Source organism: Beta vulgaris, chromosome 4 (assembly GCF_026745355.1).
Source record: "Beta vulgaris subsp. vulgaris cultivar EL10 chromosome 4, EL10.2, whole genome shotgun sequence".
Classification (NCBI taxonomy): domain Eukaryota; kingdom Viridiplantae; phylum Streptophyta; class Magnoliopsida; order Caryophyllales; family Amaranthaceae; genus Beta; species Beta vulgaris.
Window position 1 is genome coordinate 2,970,988 of NC_079205.1, and position 19,773 is coordinate 2,990,760.

The window sequence follows — 19,773 nt, forward strand, 5'->3', positions numbered from 1 at the left end:
GGTGAAATTTTTATAAGTACCTTAGCTCTGCATGCTGGTTATGCAAATTAATGGATTTGCACGAGTCACCTTGATATGCAAGTCTTGGTTGTGCTGTACATTGTTCCCAACATGATCCAACAAGGTAGGCAAGCACTACACTGCAGATGATATATGCAAGTCTTGGGTTTGCTGTACTGATTTTTGCTCTTCGTTTGAAATCTGTTTATACATCAAATAATCAAAGTACAATCAAGATAAGTTAATTAAAAGGCATAACCGCATAAGTGAGAAATAACATGATTTTATTTATATATTTGGGATCTTCACATATAAAGTCTCTTCCAATCCCACTTCCCAGCTAATTATCTATATTAATTATGCCCAGATTATCGATTATTTCATACTAGTCCGAAATTCATTGTTATATGCTGCTCCCTGTAAGTCCATCATGATCCTATACAAGCGCTAAACACGAGTGGAAACGAAACGATTAAGCTAAATGATGAGTTAGTGCAGAAGCATTATATATTTGAACAAATTGAATTAACTTAAAAGGAAAGGTAGGAAACCAGATCATATAATATCATGCTTGCTAGAGCTCCTGTAGACAAACGGAATATTAACAACTAATCAGCTATGAATTCAAGAGCGGTTCAACCCATACCTTCACATTGACTCATATTGATAATCACCTTTCATTTAACCTCTCTTAATGAAAAATAATGATCTTACTTCTTATACTATTTCATTATTTCTTAAGACTAAAAATATCCAATAAAAGATATTAAAAAAAAAAGAGAGAGAAGAACTGGATGAAAAAAAACCATGTATATCGAAAGAAATAAAATAAAATTGCTGGTTATTTAAGGGCGGTAATTTCGCACTTTTTTTTAGGGGTAATAAATTGCTGCTATGTTTAGTAAATCATGCATCAATTAAAATATAAACTTGAAGAACGCAAATTAGAGAAAATTGTGTATCCATTTGTATATTAACTTTCATTTACAGATCAAAATTTTGTACAATAGTTAACTTTTGTACGTTCTAGTTACTAAGGACATTAAGAAGAGTTGATCTAGTCTTAACCAAATGCCTAAATAAGCATTCTAAGACTTCATCAATTTCCTGAATTTCTGATTCCAATTTGACTAATTGTGACATATCAACATTTGCTGTCTTTTTATGACAGATCAACTCCAAAGTAGCATCAACTGCATCAAATTCACTGATGGATGCTGTTGTTTCCTTCTCAGATTTCTGGCTGATGAGTTTTGAGAAAGACCAACTACTTTTTTGTGATCCACCAATGTAGGATAGCATTGACTTGAAAACTTCGACTGTCATCGCTTGCACTTCATTAAGGACATTGGCCTCGTTAGTGTTGTCGACTTCCTTGATGTCTTTCAAGCACTTCTTGATGATCTTCTTGGATGTTTTTCGTGTTTTAATGTATTCAGCGACTTCATTGGTAATGTTAAGTTCACCGCTACACCTTCTTCTTAGCACTGATTGAATGTCTTGGAGGCGTTCCCTTGACTGTACCAAAACATCCCTTGATGTGCTACAAATGTCGAGAAGTCTTAGAGATCCATCCAACACCTGCTCAATGCATTCAGTTTGAGATACGTTTTTCTGATTAAGAGGCAGTTGAAGAAACTCCCCAACGCACTTGTATAAATCTTTAAGGTCGGTAAGTTTGTTGGTTACTGATGAAGTAGAGGCAGCTTGAGATGACCTCAATCTGCACAAACTTTCATCCAACTGATCAACAATTGGGTGAGAGTTTGAGGGGAAACTGTAAGAGCGAGTGTGGTAAGATGCCATTTTAAAGTTTTTCTTTTAGTTTGTCTGAAGGCAAAGAAGTGTAAGATACAACAGGTTTTGGTTTGATGACTTTCTTATCTTTCTCTGCCTCTATATATACAAAACTAACAAAAAACAGAAGGAATCTTAGACTAAATGAAGATAACATGGTCTTTCCTGGGCTTGCTCGACATTGTCTCTTCTTACCCAACTCGCCAACTAATTTTTTTCATTCCTACTGTATACAAATTGAGGAAAAAATATGAAGAATATAATGTTCTATAACAACTAATACTATAATTAATTACATGATGTTGGCTTATTAAAAGAAAGTAATCCTTTCAAATGCTTTCTTTTTTTTTTTTGGTGAAACCATTCAAATGTTTGTTCAGTGTTTTTTAACACCCAACTTGACAGCTAATGTGTTTCCTGTATCTCGGTATTGCAGTGAAAATCATGTGGTGATCTTAAATTTTAATACAGAATATTGTATCATGATCCTCAAAATATGCTGTACTGAATAAATTATTTATTTTTGCCATTCGAAAATCATAAATTGATTTGTTAGTTAAGCCTACTGATAGATGGTGTAATTACACTCGTGTGCAGCGCTTAATTAGGATCATGACAGATATACAGGAAGCAGCATATAACATCACTAGTGTTGTTATTGGTTGCCCAGTTGGGTTGGAAGAGACAATATCCGTGGAAGAACTTGATAGAAAAATGCAATCATGTTATCTCTTACTTATTATAAGATTCCTTCTGTCTTTCTAATGACTTTTATATATAAACAGACAAGGGGGAAAGAGCAAAGTCATCAGACCAAGACTTAGCTTGTATCTTGAACTTATCTGCCTTTTCTTTGACAAACTAAACTCAGATCAGAACTGAAAGTGGCTTCTTACCACGCCCGTTCATTGAGTTTCCCATCAGTAGCTCGTCCAACAATAAGTTTGATGAACATGATGCAGATTGAAGTCTTCTCAAGCTGCCTGCCTGCCTGCCTCTACCTGTTCATCACTGACCCAAAAACTCGCCAACCTTGAAGTTTGTATTTCTCTGTGGATGAGTTGCTTCAACTTCTGTGTAATCAACAAGCCATATCCCAAAATCTACACTCCAAATGGGTCAAGGTGGTTTTAGATGGATCCCTAAGGCTTCTCGATATTTGAGCACATCAAGGGATGTATTAGTAAATCAAAGGAACGCCTATAGGACATGCAATTAGTGCTACGAAGAAGCCGCAGCGATGAACTTAACGATACAAGTGAAGTTGCTCAATATCTAAACACCCGAAAAAGTGCCAAGAAGATTTCCAAATGGTGCTTGAAGACCGTGACCGAAACTGATCATGCAAAAAGGACACACCATTGAAAGCATGTTAGAAGATGTAAAGCCGGTAACCCTTGATATCTTCAAGTCTGTGTTGTCCTCAATTGGAGATACAAAGGTGGAATCACAGAACCCTAAATGGTCTCTGGTAAACAAATTAATGCACCAGAGTGGTGACAAGGAAGTTATGAGCTATGACGGCAAGCAGTGAATTTAACGCAGTTGATGCCACTCTTGATTCAGTTATCTGCCTTACGAGCAAATATGGTGTAGATATGCTACAAGTAAAGAATATGAGGAACCAAATGATGAGACTAGAGTCTGAAATTCAAGTTCTTCATGAAGACACCTTGTTTAGGCACTTGATTAAATCGAGAGCAACTCTTCTCGACACTCTCAGTAACCAAGACAAAAATCATTTTTGTAAACATCGAGGGTATATGCCATATGGTGAATTTTGAAAACAACGAGGGTATATGGTGAATATAAAAATTTGTGGGGAATATATGGTGAGAAATCCGTAAATAAAAACATAGTTAAGTGGGATTTTGTTAGATTCGTCTCAATGTGTACTTTCAAAATATCAACTTTTTATAATTTTTACTTGTGGCGATTAAAGATATTGATCAAAGAAACGCACATGAGTTACGTAAAAAAGTGAACATTACCGTAATTTAGGAACGGAGGAAGTATATTTTGCGTTCTTATCATGGTGTCAAAACAAGGCCGCGTCGTATCGTATCGGCCGTGTCGTAGAGGTTTTCAGATCTATCGAACAAATAAAACCCGCATCATAAAGGTGTAAAAGTATCGCGTTTTAGGCAGGTTCAAAGGATATATCTTGGTGTGAGTCGTTATTTGGCGGTACGCCAACTGCATCGTCTCCATTTCCGCATCACCGTGACCATTATCGCGATCGCGACCGAAACCGTCGAACTATGGTTCTTATCTATAATTGTTTGAGTGCTTAACCAACCATGATCACAACAGCATCTCATAACTTAAAAGTCATAAGACAAAACTAGTAAAAGATTGTTTTTTCTTCCCAATATTATCTCCATTTTCTTTTTGCCATATAATCAAACTATATAGTATTATAATGAATTCCATGATAATCAACAAAACGAACTGATTCGAATGTATTAACAAGTAATAATATACTCTGTATTTTCTCAAAGATGGGATGAATTTTCTGTGTCATAAGGGTTTGATTGGGTGGAATTTGACCAGAATGAGTTTACACAAAGATATGGTTTGATTTGTTTGTTAAACGTGTAGGTGTCAGCGTGTAAGATTCCATTTTCTCACTATAAAAATTCTGAAAAAATGAAGTTAAGGGCATGTGTTAAAATCGATTACCTCCAACACAGCGGTTGCCTACCTTCTTGGATCATGTTAGCAACTTGGTTGTTATAAATCTAGTTCAATAATTATCAAAATGTCAATGTCACTCGTGCAAATTATTGAATTAGCATAAAATTAAAGGCAAAACTAGTAAAGCTTAAAAGACTAAACAACTTGCAGAATCATAGGCCTTAATAAAAAAATATACCGTGTCATTACCACTCGTGCATGGCGATCACTTAGGATCATGATGAAGACATGAGCAGAATACGACATTGAATATCACATATATGATGTATAGTAGAAGCCCACCATAAGATCTGCTGAAATCAAATAAGTTAAGTTAGTTTCACATAATTTGTGCTGGCAAGTTTGGTTGGAAAAGACAGCATAATACAGCCTAAGGAAGACCTTCATAAAATTATAACCACGTTCTCTCTTGCTTCAATAGAGTTTCTTTCTGTTCTCTTGCTAGAATATATATACATAGATGAAACAGTGGTCTCATGTCAGACCATGAACCTAACCAGACCACTAAATTTTAGTGCAGCTCTCTTAGTTTTAACTTTTAAGTACTAACATTTTAACTTCTGAAATTCTTTTCTATAGATTTTTCACGGATTAACTGTTGAACTGTTTTCTGTAACATTTATGATCTGTAATGGCCAGGATGTCTAATACAAATTTTATGTAGTTTATATAACCAGTGTCTAGTGGTGGATACAGATTTATATTAGGGTATGCAAAATTATATAGGCACAAATTTATAAGTTCTGTTAATCTATATTGCTCATTTATAACGTCTTTGCTTGTTAGGATTCACAAATCAAAATACTCTACGAAGGAGGTTGATCAAGATACCATAAATCAGCAGCCCCTTTCACTTACCTTAGCAACTATATTGTTGGTCTTGGTAGCTTGATTGAACATTACTTCACCTCTCTAGACTAGGTTTAGGTCCGTTTAATATGGTGCGGAGCACCCAAGGGTCGAGGGCTCAAATTTTCTAAATAAATCAAGCAAAAAAAGTAAAACCCATTACTTTGCTCTCTCATGTCACAAGGTGAGCTTCGTTTTCTCGTAACCTTATGATGATGGATTATATTATGAAGTGGATATATTAGAAAATTATGTTATTTTTCATTATTGTAAGTAAAACAACATTAGCATAGGTCCAGCCAAATTTTTAGGACGGGCTAGAATCTACGTCGGAACAAGTATGATTTTATAGCATTTTGAGTCAACCTTCAACAATAAGACGGCTTGTAGGTAGTCCACGCAGGGGGAGACCTATTAAGGGTCCTAGGTGACATAGGCCCCAGCAAAAAAAAATCAATTCTCCTTTTTTTTCTTTTGAACCTCGGGCAAATTTTTACATCGAAAAGTAAAATTAACTCCCGCCCTATAACTAGATACAATGTACCTTTGTGGTAAACTTACTAACAAACATGCAATACCATGGGTGCCAATTTTTTTTTTTCTTTCTTCTTTACTTGATGCCTTGTTCTTTGTTTGTTTATTTTACTTTTACTTCCTATTTCTCTTTTCTCTTTTACCACTTTTTCTTTTTTTATATTGGATCTTCATTTCATTATCTTGAATAGTATCCCTCTCTTAATTTTAGCTCTAATTTTAACCAATATTTTGTGATATAACGATTATTCTCCTTCCGTTTTCAGATAAATTCAGCAATTTGACTTTGTGCACTATTGCTATATTAAGTATGACCAAAATATATTTACAAATACTTAAAAATTGTCTCTATTTACATTTACCAAATTTATATCAATTCCCTAAAAACTTTAGGAACAAATAATTGAAGATATTAAAGGTAAAAGTCACGTCTGTTCATGAGTGTAAAAGTCAATATGTTGAAAACTTAAAACTAAACTTCACATATGTTATTATGATCATTGTCTATCTGCTTGGTTTAGTTAGGACTTAGGACCCCCCATATTCAAACTCCTAGATCAGCCTCTGAGTCCAAGTCAAACATAATTCTCTTCCATCATTTTGCCTTTGCCTCACTACTACTTATGCCATCCCACGACTTGGTTCCTTCTGTAATACAGTCTGCCTTGAGCACAATGAACTGTGAGAATAGCCTCGGAAAAGCCAGTTGGTCTTTTTCAACCTATTTCTCTTGGTTCTAGTGTGCATTTTTCCATTATTTTTTTACTAACATACTCTAAAATCGTCTTGCTATGTACCATTTCAAAGAAAATTAAATAACTAATTAATGTTCTTCACTTCAGATGAGGTTCAGCGATTTTATTATGTCACCTGCTTTTATCCCATCAAGTCGTCTTGTATATTGAATATCATTAAAGTACATGAAGGACGAAAACTTGCACAACCTTAGGCTTCAAGCAACCTCCTTTTATTTTGCACTCTCTTTTTTGGTATTGAATCTCACAAGTTCCATACAAGTCTTAAAATCGAAAGTTCTGGTACATACATTCATTTTGTGAAAAGTCTCGCGATTAACTAATCACATAATAACTTTTAGAGAAATAGATAAATAAATAAGAAAGAACTAGATTTAGGTAATCAGTATGCGTTAAGAACAAAAAGATAATTTTCCTGTAGATATAAAATATCTTACTACCTAAGTGTATAAGCAAAATGGTTAGTCATACGATACCTTCTTCTACATGGATATATCTGCCTGCTTTGTAGCCTTGTAGGACTTAGCTAGCCACTCGTGTGCATAGTGGTTTATCAATTAAGCACCAACCACCAAGCCTGCAGCACATTATATGAGAAATAACTCATCATTGACACTCATGTAAAACGCATTTTTTGTAGCAGAATATTGCATTAGGATTGGCATCAAACATGATAGCTGGTAAGTTGGGGTGGTATAAGAACACAGAACAAACAATCGAGAAGGACTTACTATAAAAATAGTTGGCAGGTTGAGTGAGAAGAGACAGCATGATACATAGGCAAAAAAAAAGACCCTAATAAAAAATATGAAATCATGTTCTCTCTTAAGATTCATTGTCTTCTCTTATTAATTTGATATATAAAGAGACATGGAAAGAAGATCAAACTTCAAAGTCATCAAACAAAACTTTGCACCTGTAAGTTACCAGCCTCCAAAAAAAACATTTAAACATGGCATCTCATCACACCCGTTCTCTAAGTTTTCCATCAAAAGCTCACCCAACTGCAGATCAATTGGATGAGCATTTGTGCAGATTGAGGTCTTCACAAGCCACATCTACTTCATCACAGACCAACAAGCTAAGCGATCTTAGAAATTTGTGTGTGTCGATGAATTCCTTCAACTGCCTCTTAATCAGAAAACTGTATCTCAAACTCAATGGGTTGAGGAGGTGCTTGATGAATCTCTAAGGCTTCTCGACATTTGTGCCACATCCCGGGATATCTTAGTAGAGTCTAAGGAAGGGCTCCATGACATTCAGTTAGTACTAAGAAGAAGGTGTAGCGATGAACTTAACGTCACCAATGAAGTCGCAGAATACTTAAAAACCCGAAAAACATCCAAGAACAAGAAGTGCTTGAAAGATATCAAGGAAATCGACAACACTAACGAGGCCAATGTCCTTAAGGATGTGCAAATGTTGACAGTTGATATCTTCAAGTCATTGTTATCCTACATCGGTCAGAAAACTAGTTGGTCTTTCTCAAAACTTGTCAGCCAGAGAGCTGAGAACGCATCCACTAGCAAATTTGACGCAGTTGATGCTACTTTGGAGGTAATGGTTTGCCAGAAAAAGAATAATGTTGATATGTCACAACTAGTGAAATTCGAGTCAGAAATTCAAGATATTGAGGAAGTTCTGGAATCGTTGTTACGACATCAAATTAAAACCAGAGCAACTCTTTTTAATTTCCTTAGTAACTAGCAGAGAAAAAAAAAAATTACCCCTGTACAGAATTTTGACCTGTGAATGGAAGTTGTATATACATGAATATTTTTTTCCAATTTGCGTTCTCTTCAAAGCATTATTTAGCAAGTTCATAATTTTCAATTATGCTATAACTTCTGAACACCAAAAAATGAACAAAAATTAACTGAGACAATTTGAGGGCATAAACAAATACAATAGCTTAAAAAACAGCTAATATATGGAATTCATTAATTTAAGTGATTCTCCTTTTTCAAACAAATATGTCAATGGAAAAAAAGCAATTTCTTAACATTCAACAAGCAAACAAAATATTTACTGTCAATGGAGTACATAGATTGTATTACGTGATATTTTTTTACTATGCAGAGATACCTTGAATATGGTATGCTAGATTCTATGTGTCTGTAGGAACTCTGTAAATTATGGTGGAAGCAGAGGGCATACATGGTATTAATAGTTTTTCATGGCTGGTCCTACAGTTGAGCAAGTTCTCAGTTTTACAAGATAAGATTACATCCACTTCATATCCTTCAGGATCTTACCATGCAGTTGCCATTATGCAAAAAGAAAGCTTAACATATCATGCAGTTTACAGACATACAGTACTACAGCAGTACAGCCAGCAGGTTCTATTCTTTCGATCCTATTCAGATTAGTTTACAGATTCATGCAAATAATGATCATATGTTATCTTAATGAAGCTAAAAACTTGGTGGCATCTCCATTCGTGAGTAGCATTTACTTAGGATCATGACACACATACAGGGTGCAGCATATGATATTGAATATCAAATCTGAAATCAATATTCTGCGGTGCAGTTCTAATCATTCTTAGCTGGCAAGTTGGGTAGGAAGAGACACTATGATTTTTTAATTTATTGTTCGGAGATTCTTTCTATCTTCTCTGATCTCTTACCCTAATATATAAACAGAAAGGCAGGAATTGAGAAGTCATCAAAATCAAACACTTGCATATACATTCAACTTCACCTTTGCATCAACCATCTAAGCTAAAGAAACTAAAAATGGCTTCTTACCATGCTCGTTCCTTAAGTTTACCATCAACAGCTCACCCAGTTGCTGATAAATTCGATGAACACTTGAGAAGATTGACATCTTCTCAAGCTACCTCTACTTCATCATCATTAAACCAAACACTTAAAAACCTAAAAGATTTGTATTGTTGTGTGGATGAGTTGCTCCAACGGCCTCTTAATCAAAAAGCCATATCTCAAAATCTACACTCAAAATGGGTCGAGGAGGTCTTGGATGGATCTCTAAGGATCCTTGACATGTGTAGCACATCGAGGGATGTCTTGGCACAATCAAAGGAACGAATTCAAGACATACAATCAGTCCTAAGAAGAAGGTGTAGCGGTGAACTTAACATTAACAATGAAATTGTTCAATACTTGAACACACGCAAGAGTTCGAAGAAGATGATCAAGAGGTGCTTGAAAAACACAGTCAAGGAAACTAACCAAACTATCGAGGGTGATGCCATCAAGACCATGTTGAAAGATGTAGAGGCCGTAACCCTTGATATCTTTAAGTCCGTGTTGTCCTATATCGGTGGTGCAAAGTTGGAAACCCAAAAAAGCAAATGGTCTTTAGTAAACAAGTTAATGCACCAGGGTGGTGACAAAGAAGCAAAGTCAACAAACAGTGAATTTGATGTTGTTGATGCTACTCTTGAGTCAATTATCTGCCAAAAGAACAAAAACGGTGTTAATATGTTACAAGTAGAGAATATGAGGAGTCAAATGGTGAAACTGGAGTCTGAAATTCAAGTTCTTGATGAAACATTAGACTCCTTGTTTAGGCATTTGGTTAAGACTAGGGCAACTGTTTTGAACATCCTAAGTAACTAAGTTTAAAGAAAATATTTGTACATATACACAAATTGTGAATGAATATTTTTATATACAGATGCAAAGCATACATCTTTCCTTATTTTCTTGTGCCTTCTTCTCTACTCTTATTTCAGTTCATATATATGGGTTAACAGTCTCAATTAAACAAATGGCTTACAAAATTCAGAAATCGAAGATCATAAATAAAATTATGTAGATAATACTTCGCCCTAATTTGTTTTAATAATAGGATCATGAACATACAAAATCTGTTACAATTATTCCGTGTCTCTTTTTCCACTTCCTCTGTGATATTACACCACCCTAAAAATGAAATTTGACAACTACTACTTTTCATCTAGTTCTTTTTCCAGAAAAGATACTTACATGAAAACACTACTGCAAACAAATCTAATAGCATATCTTACAATATTAAATTTTTCTGTAAATTCTAACAAGAAAGTAGTCAGAATACAGTATTAGAATTTGACCACAAGAAGTCAAACAGGAGGTTAAACAGAGATTGAGATAGTATTCATCAACGTTTTTTTACCCCTCAATTCTATCTCCATTACATTTTACTATATCACAATATACTAATATAGCAATATTCTTTAAGAATTTACTCCATTACCATCAACTAAATATGATGAAATCTCTTCATTATCAAAGTGATATTGGCTATAAGTTGACCAAAATGAGTACATGCATGTAAAGATATGCTTTGATTTGCTTGTTGAATAACACATAGGTTTTCGCCTGTAAACATTTCTATGAAGTAAAGGGTGTAATACAAAATGATCTCATATACCCAACCACTTATTAGAAGTCTTCATAATGCTCCCAGGAGCACCTAGTTTCAGGTGATCCCTCTCGTATTTTCGCACATTTTATACTTATACAGTTTACATTTTGTTCATTCGAGCAAATTACATGACATTTGCACATTTTACATTTTGTTCATTTGAGCAAATTATATGACCAATATGCAAAAAATAGGCTTGAAAGCACATAGTTCTACGTGCCCCAAAAGCACCTAACAATTCGAACTTATTAAGGGACCTACATTGATGCAACGAGTGTCACTTAACACCCCAAATAAAATAATCAAATTACCAGTCCTAAAACCTATAAATAACACCTCGAAACGAAAATCCTGGATCCGCCACTAGATCATGTTTGCCACTAATGTGTTTGATTATTAGTACGAAAATAATATTACAATGTACACATTTTAATGTCAATCGTGCAATTCATTCATGAGAGAGAAACACACACAACAGAGATCAAGATTCGAGCATAATATTGTTGTAATCTTATTCATCTACCAAGTTGCGTAGAAAGAAACAATATTTTAAAATATAGCACAATTTTTAATCACTAATTGCTTCATATATAAGATTAAACAATAATTAATTAGAGATTTTACTCTTACCAGTTAACACATCCGTTGTTTTTGATAATCATCAAAAGCTCACCCAATTTTTGATCAATTTGACGAACAATTGAATAGATTAAAGTCTTCTGAAGATGTAAATAGTTCATCAACAGTAACCTAAAAACTTCAAAAACCTAAAGATTTATATTTTAGTGTTGATGAGTTGCTCAATCTTGACCTTTCGAATGCGGTGGAAATTATACATGGCAATCTTGCACTTCCTCTTTTTTTCCTTTTTTTGATGGCCAATATTTTAGTGGTATTAATGTTTTTTCGCAATTAGTTATTTATTAGTATTATAAAAAAATTGATTTCAATATATAATTATAATTATATTATATTTTTTTTAAATATGTTTTTCTTAAATCAATGTTTCATTAGTTTTTTTAGTTATTTGTTTATTATTATCAAATGTAGTAAGAAAAAGATATGAATAATCCCAACATTCACCGATTTTTCTCAAAATAATCTCAATTTTGGATTATTCCCGAATAATCTCAACTTTTGAGAGAACTTTCTCAAAATAATCCAAACTAATAATTTTCTCCATTCGACTTGTTTGGACCTGGTTCACAGTAAAATTAGTGTGCACCAGGCTCACGCACGTGAATCGGGACACGCAGTACTATAATACACATAAACCCACTATATCACAAACAGATACACTATATAAGAGAGGAATACACTATATTATAACACAAATACACTATAACACAAAGAAACACTATCGATAGAAAAAACCCGATGAGAGAGAAAGAGCGAGACAACAAGAAGGCGAAAAAGAAAGCGAAAACCAAAACCATTGAAACCCTAGAAAACCAGCATCATAATTCAGCTCAAAACCGTACAGTAAATCCCCCATCTCAATGCTCCAAGTTTCAGGCGACTAGTCTCTTCGTTATCTGCGCATGGATGAGTGTCCTATCTCTAGTTATCTGTTGCTTTGCTCATAAAGTATTGTACCCTTCCAATTTAGCCCCAATTCAATTTGAAGACTTCTTTGTCATAGCTAGTCCTAGTACATCATTAAGATTTCAAAAGTTCCTCCCTAAAGCAGATTCTAGAGCTACTCAAAGCTCTAATTCAAAGCAGAGCTTACTTGCGTGGCTAATTAGATATAAAATTCTTCAATTTTGTCTCAACCCAGCTGGTGATTCTAGGGTTTTGGGTTTCAGAGCATTAAATGCTAACCCTCATTTTCTCTCTAAAGTTGAGTTGGTTAATCAAAAGTGGGTAAGAGTGACTGTTCAGAGGTGTAATCCGGCGCATGGTGAAGCTTATTTTTTATTTTCTGCTCTATCAGTTCTTCAAGAAGGTATAATTTCATTTGTCAGTGCATTAAATGTGATAGAACTTCTCCCTATGGATATTTTACTGGTCTTCTATCATACCCACCCCTTGGTGAAGGATTATTTCGTCTATAAAAGGAGAATTATGGTGAGTTATTACAACACACCAAAAATCTCCTTTATTTATAGTTGTGTTATTCCTGCTTGTTTCTTGCAAATTAATATGAGTACCCCTCCCTCTTTTAAGAATGCCTTGCTTGGTAGCCCTAAACCTATAAATAATTTGCCTTCTGGTGGTTCTTTGAATGCAAACCTTAGTCAAGAAAATGAGTCTGTTGGTATGAGTCCAGTTCAATTGAATGTTGCTGCCACTCCCTTAGATTTGTCTTCCCCTACTGTGCAAGATCCCCCTTCTTTCACAGAATCTTGTGTCCTAGATGACCTCCCTCAGGTTCAAAAGGATATCTCTGAGTTATCAAAGTCTTGTTTATTAGCTAAAATGCTGTCAGCTCCCTTAGATATTCGTACTATAATTTCTCGAACTAAAGCTGATTGGAGGGTTGTGAAAGGGGATGTGGATTATTTGGAGATGGGAAATGGGTGGATTCTCCTGAGATTTGCCAATCCCCAGGACCTAGCTCTAGTTTGGAGTGAACGTCCATGGCATATCCAGGGGGACCTGCTTGTTCTCCAACCTTGGAAACCATCTTTTGACCCATACCTTGAGGAAATCAGGTGGGTGGATCTTTGGGTGAGAATCCCTCGATTACCCACTGAGCTTCTTAATTTTGATTCAATTGCTAATATGTTGGCTGCTAATGATATTGGAGCTTTGATCAAACTTGATCAAAGGTCCCTGTTAAGAAACAAAATCAGGTTTGCTCGTGCTTGTGTCCGGGTAGATATTCAAGGTCCTCTTTTGGAATTTGCTGAAGTAAGTAGGAGTGGTGATATTGTGCATGGCTATGTTATTTGGTACGAAGACTTCTCCTCAGGCTGCTCCTTTTGTGGTGAGATTGCTCATTTAATTGATGTTTGCCCTTTGTTGAATTCCCCTAAAAAAGATCTTACTATCCAACTCTTGAAGAATCCTAAACAGCATACTCTCTATAAAACTCTTGCTATGGCTGCTGGGCAAGTCCCTAACAACACCACTGCTGAGCCAGCAAGAGTGGTGTGTGTTAAGCCTAAGCACCTTAGCAAGAAGCCAGCTGCTGCTCCTGTTAAAGCAAAGAATGTGTTGCCTTCTAATGCTTCTGGTATCCTCCCCCTTCCTTCTGGGAAAAACTCTAATCATGGTATAGTGATTAAAGATTCTGTTGGCCATACTTCTATAGTGCCCCCCCCCTCCTGTGTATGGGAAAGGGAAAGGTAAGCTTGTGGTGTCTGAACCATTTGTCTCCAGTGATTCCTCTGATGATGAGGCTTTATTCTTAGACACTCATGTCTCTTCTCCTATTATTGCTGCTGTTTGTACTATGGAGGGCTCCATAGATGTGGGAGTGCCCCCCTCACTACCTCTGTCTTCTATGCATACAAATATTCCTGCCCACAACAATGCTGATGAGTCTCAGATACTTCCCTTGGTCAAGGGGGCCAACTAGGTAAGTTTTAGCCCTGATGACAATCTGGAAAATGAGAATACTTATCTTCTGGATGATGTTCAATCGGATGAGCTGGGTGAGCTCAATGCTTTTGCAGAAAATTCTTTTCATTCAATTCAGTCAGATAGCTCTATTGTGAGGCAGATTCAGCATATGGGGATGGATCCTTCCTTCCCTGTGGAGCTCTCCTCTCATTCTGGTTCAGCAAAACGGAGAATTGAAGACAACGAGTGTGATGACGATGCCTCTTCAGCCCTGAAGAGGAAGAGGAACTAACCCCAGCCCCCCTTATTGTTTTAGACATGGTGTTATTTTTAGCAAAATTTGTGTGATGTATGAGCTGTATTGTAATTATCCATGTCTATAGGTTTTTGGAATATCAGGGGTGGAGTAAGGAAAAATGCATTAGAAGAGTCAAGGGACTTTTGTGTTAGTAACAACATTAATATCTTAATGTTGTGTGAGGTTAAATCTCAGATCCCCCCTCCCAAGCAACTGCCAGTAAGGCTGGTTTTCAATATTTTGATTCAATTCCTACGCTTGGGTTTGGTGGGGGTATCTGGCTCTTTTGGAAGAATTGTAATAAATATCCCTTCTCATTATCAGTTATTTATAAATCGTTGCGGTTTTTAGCTTGTGAAATTAGCCTTTTAAATTTAAATATCCAGTATGTTGCCATATTCATTTATGCTCCAGCAAGAAAGGAATGGAAGCTAGAATTCTGGAAAGAATTAATTGATTATGTAAATTCATTATCCCTCCCTTTTATTATCTTAGGCGATTTTAATGAAATTTCGGATGTATCGGATAAGATGGGAGGAGCTCAATATAATTCCTCCAGGTCGTTAGTAATGCAGAATTTACTTAGTAGTGTTCCATGCATTGAAATAGCCTTCATTGGCCAAAGATTCACTTGGAGAAAGAAAAAAGCAGGCCCCAATAATATTCTTGAACGTTTGGATAGAGGAGTAGCAAGTTCCTCTTGGCTTGGTATTTTTCCACAAGCCAAAGTTAAACATCATATTTTCACCTCATCTGATCATTGTCAGATGTCCTTAGAGTACCTTCCTATGGAAAACTGTAAAGCCCCACCCTTTAGATTTGAGAAAATGTGGTGTTCACGGAAGGATTATGATGTGCTTGTTAAAAAGACTTGGAGTCGAAGATTCAATGGATCTCATATGTATAACCTAACTCAAAAGTGTAAGCTATTAAAAACCAATTCTAAGAATTGGAATAAAACCAAATTTGGTAATATTTTCCGTCAAATGCGGCAGGTGGATAGTAAAATTCTTGAAATCCAATCTCTCCTAATTATTCACCCTGAAGATGAGAGCCTCCAAACTAAGCAAGACATCTTTTTAATGAAGAGAAATAAACTATTGGAGTATAACCTTGAGTACTGGAAACAAAAAAGTAAAGCTAATTATATGCTTCTAGGTGATACCAACTCAAAATTCTATCACACTCATGCAACGATAAGGCGGAATCGTAACCAAATAAAAGAGTTTGTAACGGCAAATTCGCAAATTATCTCTCAGCCTTCTGTAATAGCACATGAAATCACTAAGGCTTTCAAGGAGCGTTTTATTTCTAATTCTAGTTGCCACTTTGATACGCATGAGGATTTTCACCTCATCTCTCCCATTGTTTCAAGTGAGGATAATAGTTTGTTAATAGCACCTGTTGGTAGGGAAGAAATAAGAGAAGCAGTGTTTGACCTTGCTCCGGATAAGTCTCCTGGCCCTGATGGTTTTCCTCCATTCTTCTTTCAAAAATACTGGGTGTTAGTAGGTAATTCAGTATGCCGGGCAGTCCAAGCTTTCTTCCATTCAGGGCACATACTTAGGGAAATTAATCATACATTTCTTGCGCTCATTCCTAAAATTGATAATCCCTCTACATCCAACCATTTTAGACCAATAAGCCTCTGTACTACGATTTATAAAGTTATCTCCAAAGTTCTTTCTAATCGGCTTAAAGTTATTTTGGGGAAGATTATTCACCCTCTTCAAGGAGCTTTTGTTCCAGAGAGATTGATCCAAGATAATATTCTTATTGCACATGAGGTCTTTCACTCTTTTCGGCATAAATCAGGTAGAGAAGGCTGGATAGCAATTAAACTGGATATGGAAAAAGCCTACGATCGATTGGAGTGGGGCTACATTTTAGCAACGTTAGACAAATTAGGTTTTAGCCCAGTTTGGATAAATTGGATTCGGAGTTGCATTACGTCAACGTCGTTTTCAGTTCTTGTTAACGGTATTCCGGGTGACCGATTTTTTCCATCAAGGGGGATCCGTCAAGGTGACCCTCTTTCTCCGTACTTATTTATCCTTTGTGCGGAATTACTTGCGCGTGAACTTTCTCAGGCTAGTGATTGTCCAGAGAAATTAATAGGGGTGTCGATTGGTAGATCTAAGGTGAGGATCCCATTCCTCACTTTTGCGGATGACACGATGATCTTTGCTAAAGCTACAGATAATAGCTGTATGAAAATTCGCCAAATTTTGGACAAATATTGTTCCATGTCAGGTCAGCTCGTAAACTACCACAAATCTGCCTTTCAATGTTCCCCCAATGTGACGGATAATAGTAAAGCAAATTTTGCTTCTATTCTTGGAATGACAGAGACTCAATCAATGGGAGATTATTTAGGTTGCCCAATCATAGTATCAAAGGTGACCAAGGAGACCTTTGCAAGGGTCATTGATAAGTCGACAGCCCAACTGGCTAAATGGAAAGCTAATTCCTTGTCACAAGCTGGTAGAACAGTGTTAATTCAATCTAATCTAGCTTCTAAAGCTAGCTTTCAAATGCAAAGCTTCTCGCTGCCTAAGCAAATTCTTGTTAAGCTTGATGCTACGTACAGGAATTTTTTTTGGAATAAAGCTAATTTGGCCAAATCTGCCAATATGATAGGGTGGAACAAAGTCTGCCAACCGAAAAGTGCGGGGGGAGTAGGCTTACGCAAAGCTGAGGTAAATAATGTTGCGCTGCAATTGAAATTATTATGGAGGCTTATCTCTTCAGATGATAATATGTGGGTGCAACTAATGAAAAGGAAGTATGCTTGGAATAAAGATATTATTAATTATAAAACTCCTATTTTTGCTTCCTGGCAATGGAAAAAACTCCTGGCCCATAGGACGGTATTTGTCCAAGGGCTTAGGTGGACGATTGGGAATGGTCAAAGTATAAAGTTTTGGTCGGACAACTGGGTATTCCAGTTTCCTCTTATCTCAAAGTTCACTCCCACGGTAGGGTCGGAAGATCTAAAGGTTAGTGAGTGCATTTTGGAGTCTGGTGTCTGGGATTATGGTAAGCTTCTCACTTTAGTTCCTCCCTACATTTCCAAAATTATTTCCTCTCTTTTTATTCCCCTGTCTCCCCAAAATGATAAATTGGTGTGGGGTCTTACGTCGGATGGAGAATACTCTGTAAAGTCAGGAGCCGACCTTATTCAAAGCAGTTCTGGTATTAACTCCCAGAAAGTTGAGTATAATTGGATATGGGGGTTATGTGTCCCCCCAAAATAAAAAATTTCCTCTGGAAAGCGTGCAATGATGGGATTGCTACCTCATCTCGGCTGGAAAAAAGCCATATTTTTGTTCCCCAGAACTGTTGTTTTTGTGATAGCCCCTCGGAGACTTTATGCCATCTTTGTTTTGAATGTCCTTTCACAATTAATGTTCTAGCTTGCTTGGTAGATAAATTTCAGTGGCCTTCTCTCCCTTTTTGGATTAACTCTTTGGAGCTCTCTTCTTTTCGGTCCATTTTAGAAGTGTGCCACACGAATCTTTCATTATCAGATCTGACGTATTTTATATTTGTATGGTGGCATATTTGGTTTTTTAGAAATAAAGTGATTTTCAATAATGAAAGTACTTCCTTCACCCAAGCTAGCCATATTATTAACTCTTATGTAAAGAATTGGGACAAAGCTTCCTGTGTCATTTCTGTAGAACATCCGGTCCGCCTTGCCCCTTCTTCAGTGAAGAAGCTTCCCCCCCGCACAGGCGTTAATCTGCTTTGGGCCCCCCCTCCAGACAATTTTTGTAAACTTAATTTTGATGGCTCCAAGCTTTCTAATGGGCAAGCTTCATATGGGTTTGTCATTAGGAATAGTCTAGGTGAGGTGCTTATGGCCTCTGCCAAGGCTTTGGGTGATCATTTTAGTATTCTAATGGCTGAGGCTATGGGTCTTTATGAAGGCATTAAAGGAGCTTTGTCTCTCCAAATTAGAAACTTAATTATAGAGGGCGATAATATTGCGGTTATTAACTCCATCAAGCACTGTTCTAATCCTCCTTGGATAATTGCTAATATTATTTGTGATGCAGATGTGTTTCTCTCTCGGTTCGATGAGGTGGTCATCCATCACTGCTACCGTGAGGCTAATCGTGCGGCGGATTTCATGGCGCATAAGGGTCATCTCTTCCCCAATGTGTTAAATTGGACTCCTCCTTATTGTATTGATTTTTCCCTTCTTATCCGTAAGGATATTTTAGGTTGGCCTCCCCATTAGGGCGGGTAGCTTAAGGTTTTTCTTTCCGTATCAAAAAAAAAAAAAAAAAAAAAACAAAGAAACACTATCGACTATCACATATAGCTCTTGCCATAAAAAAAAACTATAGCACAAAAAAAAACACTATACCACATACAAACACACTATATCGAAACTGACAATATTATTCTAATATATAACAGGTTCAATTGCACAATCAACTATAATACACAGAAACACACTATATTACAGACAGATATACTATATCATAAAGAAATACACTGTATCACAAAACATCGATGAATTCTTCTCTATAATTATGGATTTGCAAAACATCGATGTTGACATTGATGATGAGAATATGACTATTAGGTTGTTGTGTTATTTACCACCTTCATATAAACATTTTCGGGATAACTTATTATATGGTAAAGATGATTTAAGTTTGCAGGATGTTAAGAATGTCTTAACTAAGAGAGATTTGATTGACAATAAATTGGTTAATAAATCTAATAATTCTGCTCACACAAATGCTTTGGTTGCTCATGGTGAAAAAAATTATGGCAAAATATGTAACCATTGTCATGTCAATGGTCATATTAAATCTGAGTGTTGGAAATTAAAGAAGAAAAATGGAGAAAGGTCCAATGAGGATCAATCTGCAAATATTGCCAACGCTATTCTTGATGATGATCTTGCATTTTAGGGTTACAACATTTGGGGCTACGGTACGGTTT

General features: G+C 36.1%; 1 long non-coding RNA gene across 3 annotated transcripts in view; it reads right to left on the bottom strand.

Moving 5' to 3' along the window:
- Positions 1-11,897, bottom strand: part of LOC104891708 (uncharacterized) — a 32,458-nt gene extending 20,561 nt beyond the window's left edge. Inside the window, exons 1-6 of one of the 3 annotated variants that reach the window (XR_007273137.1) lie at positions 11,634-11,897; positions 9,827-10,050; positions 7,109-7,209; positions 4,673-4,784; positions 4,480-4,538; positions 21-201 (exon numbers count right to left, since the gene is read on the bottom strand). This is a non-coding gene — a long non-coding RNA (uncharacterized LOC104891708). The remainder of the gene's footprint in view (positions 1-20; positions 202-4,479; positions 4,539-4,672; positions 4,785-7,108; positions 7,210-9,826; positions 10,051-11,633) is intronic. The other 2 variants (XR_007273139.1, XR_007273138.1) reach the window with 2 other exon arrangements.
- Between the last annotated feature and the right edge of the window lie 7,876 nt (positions 11,898-19,773).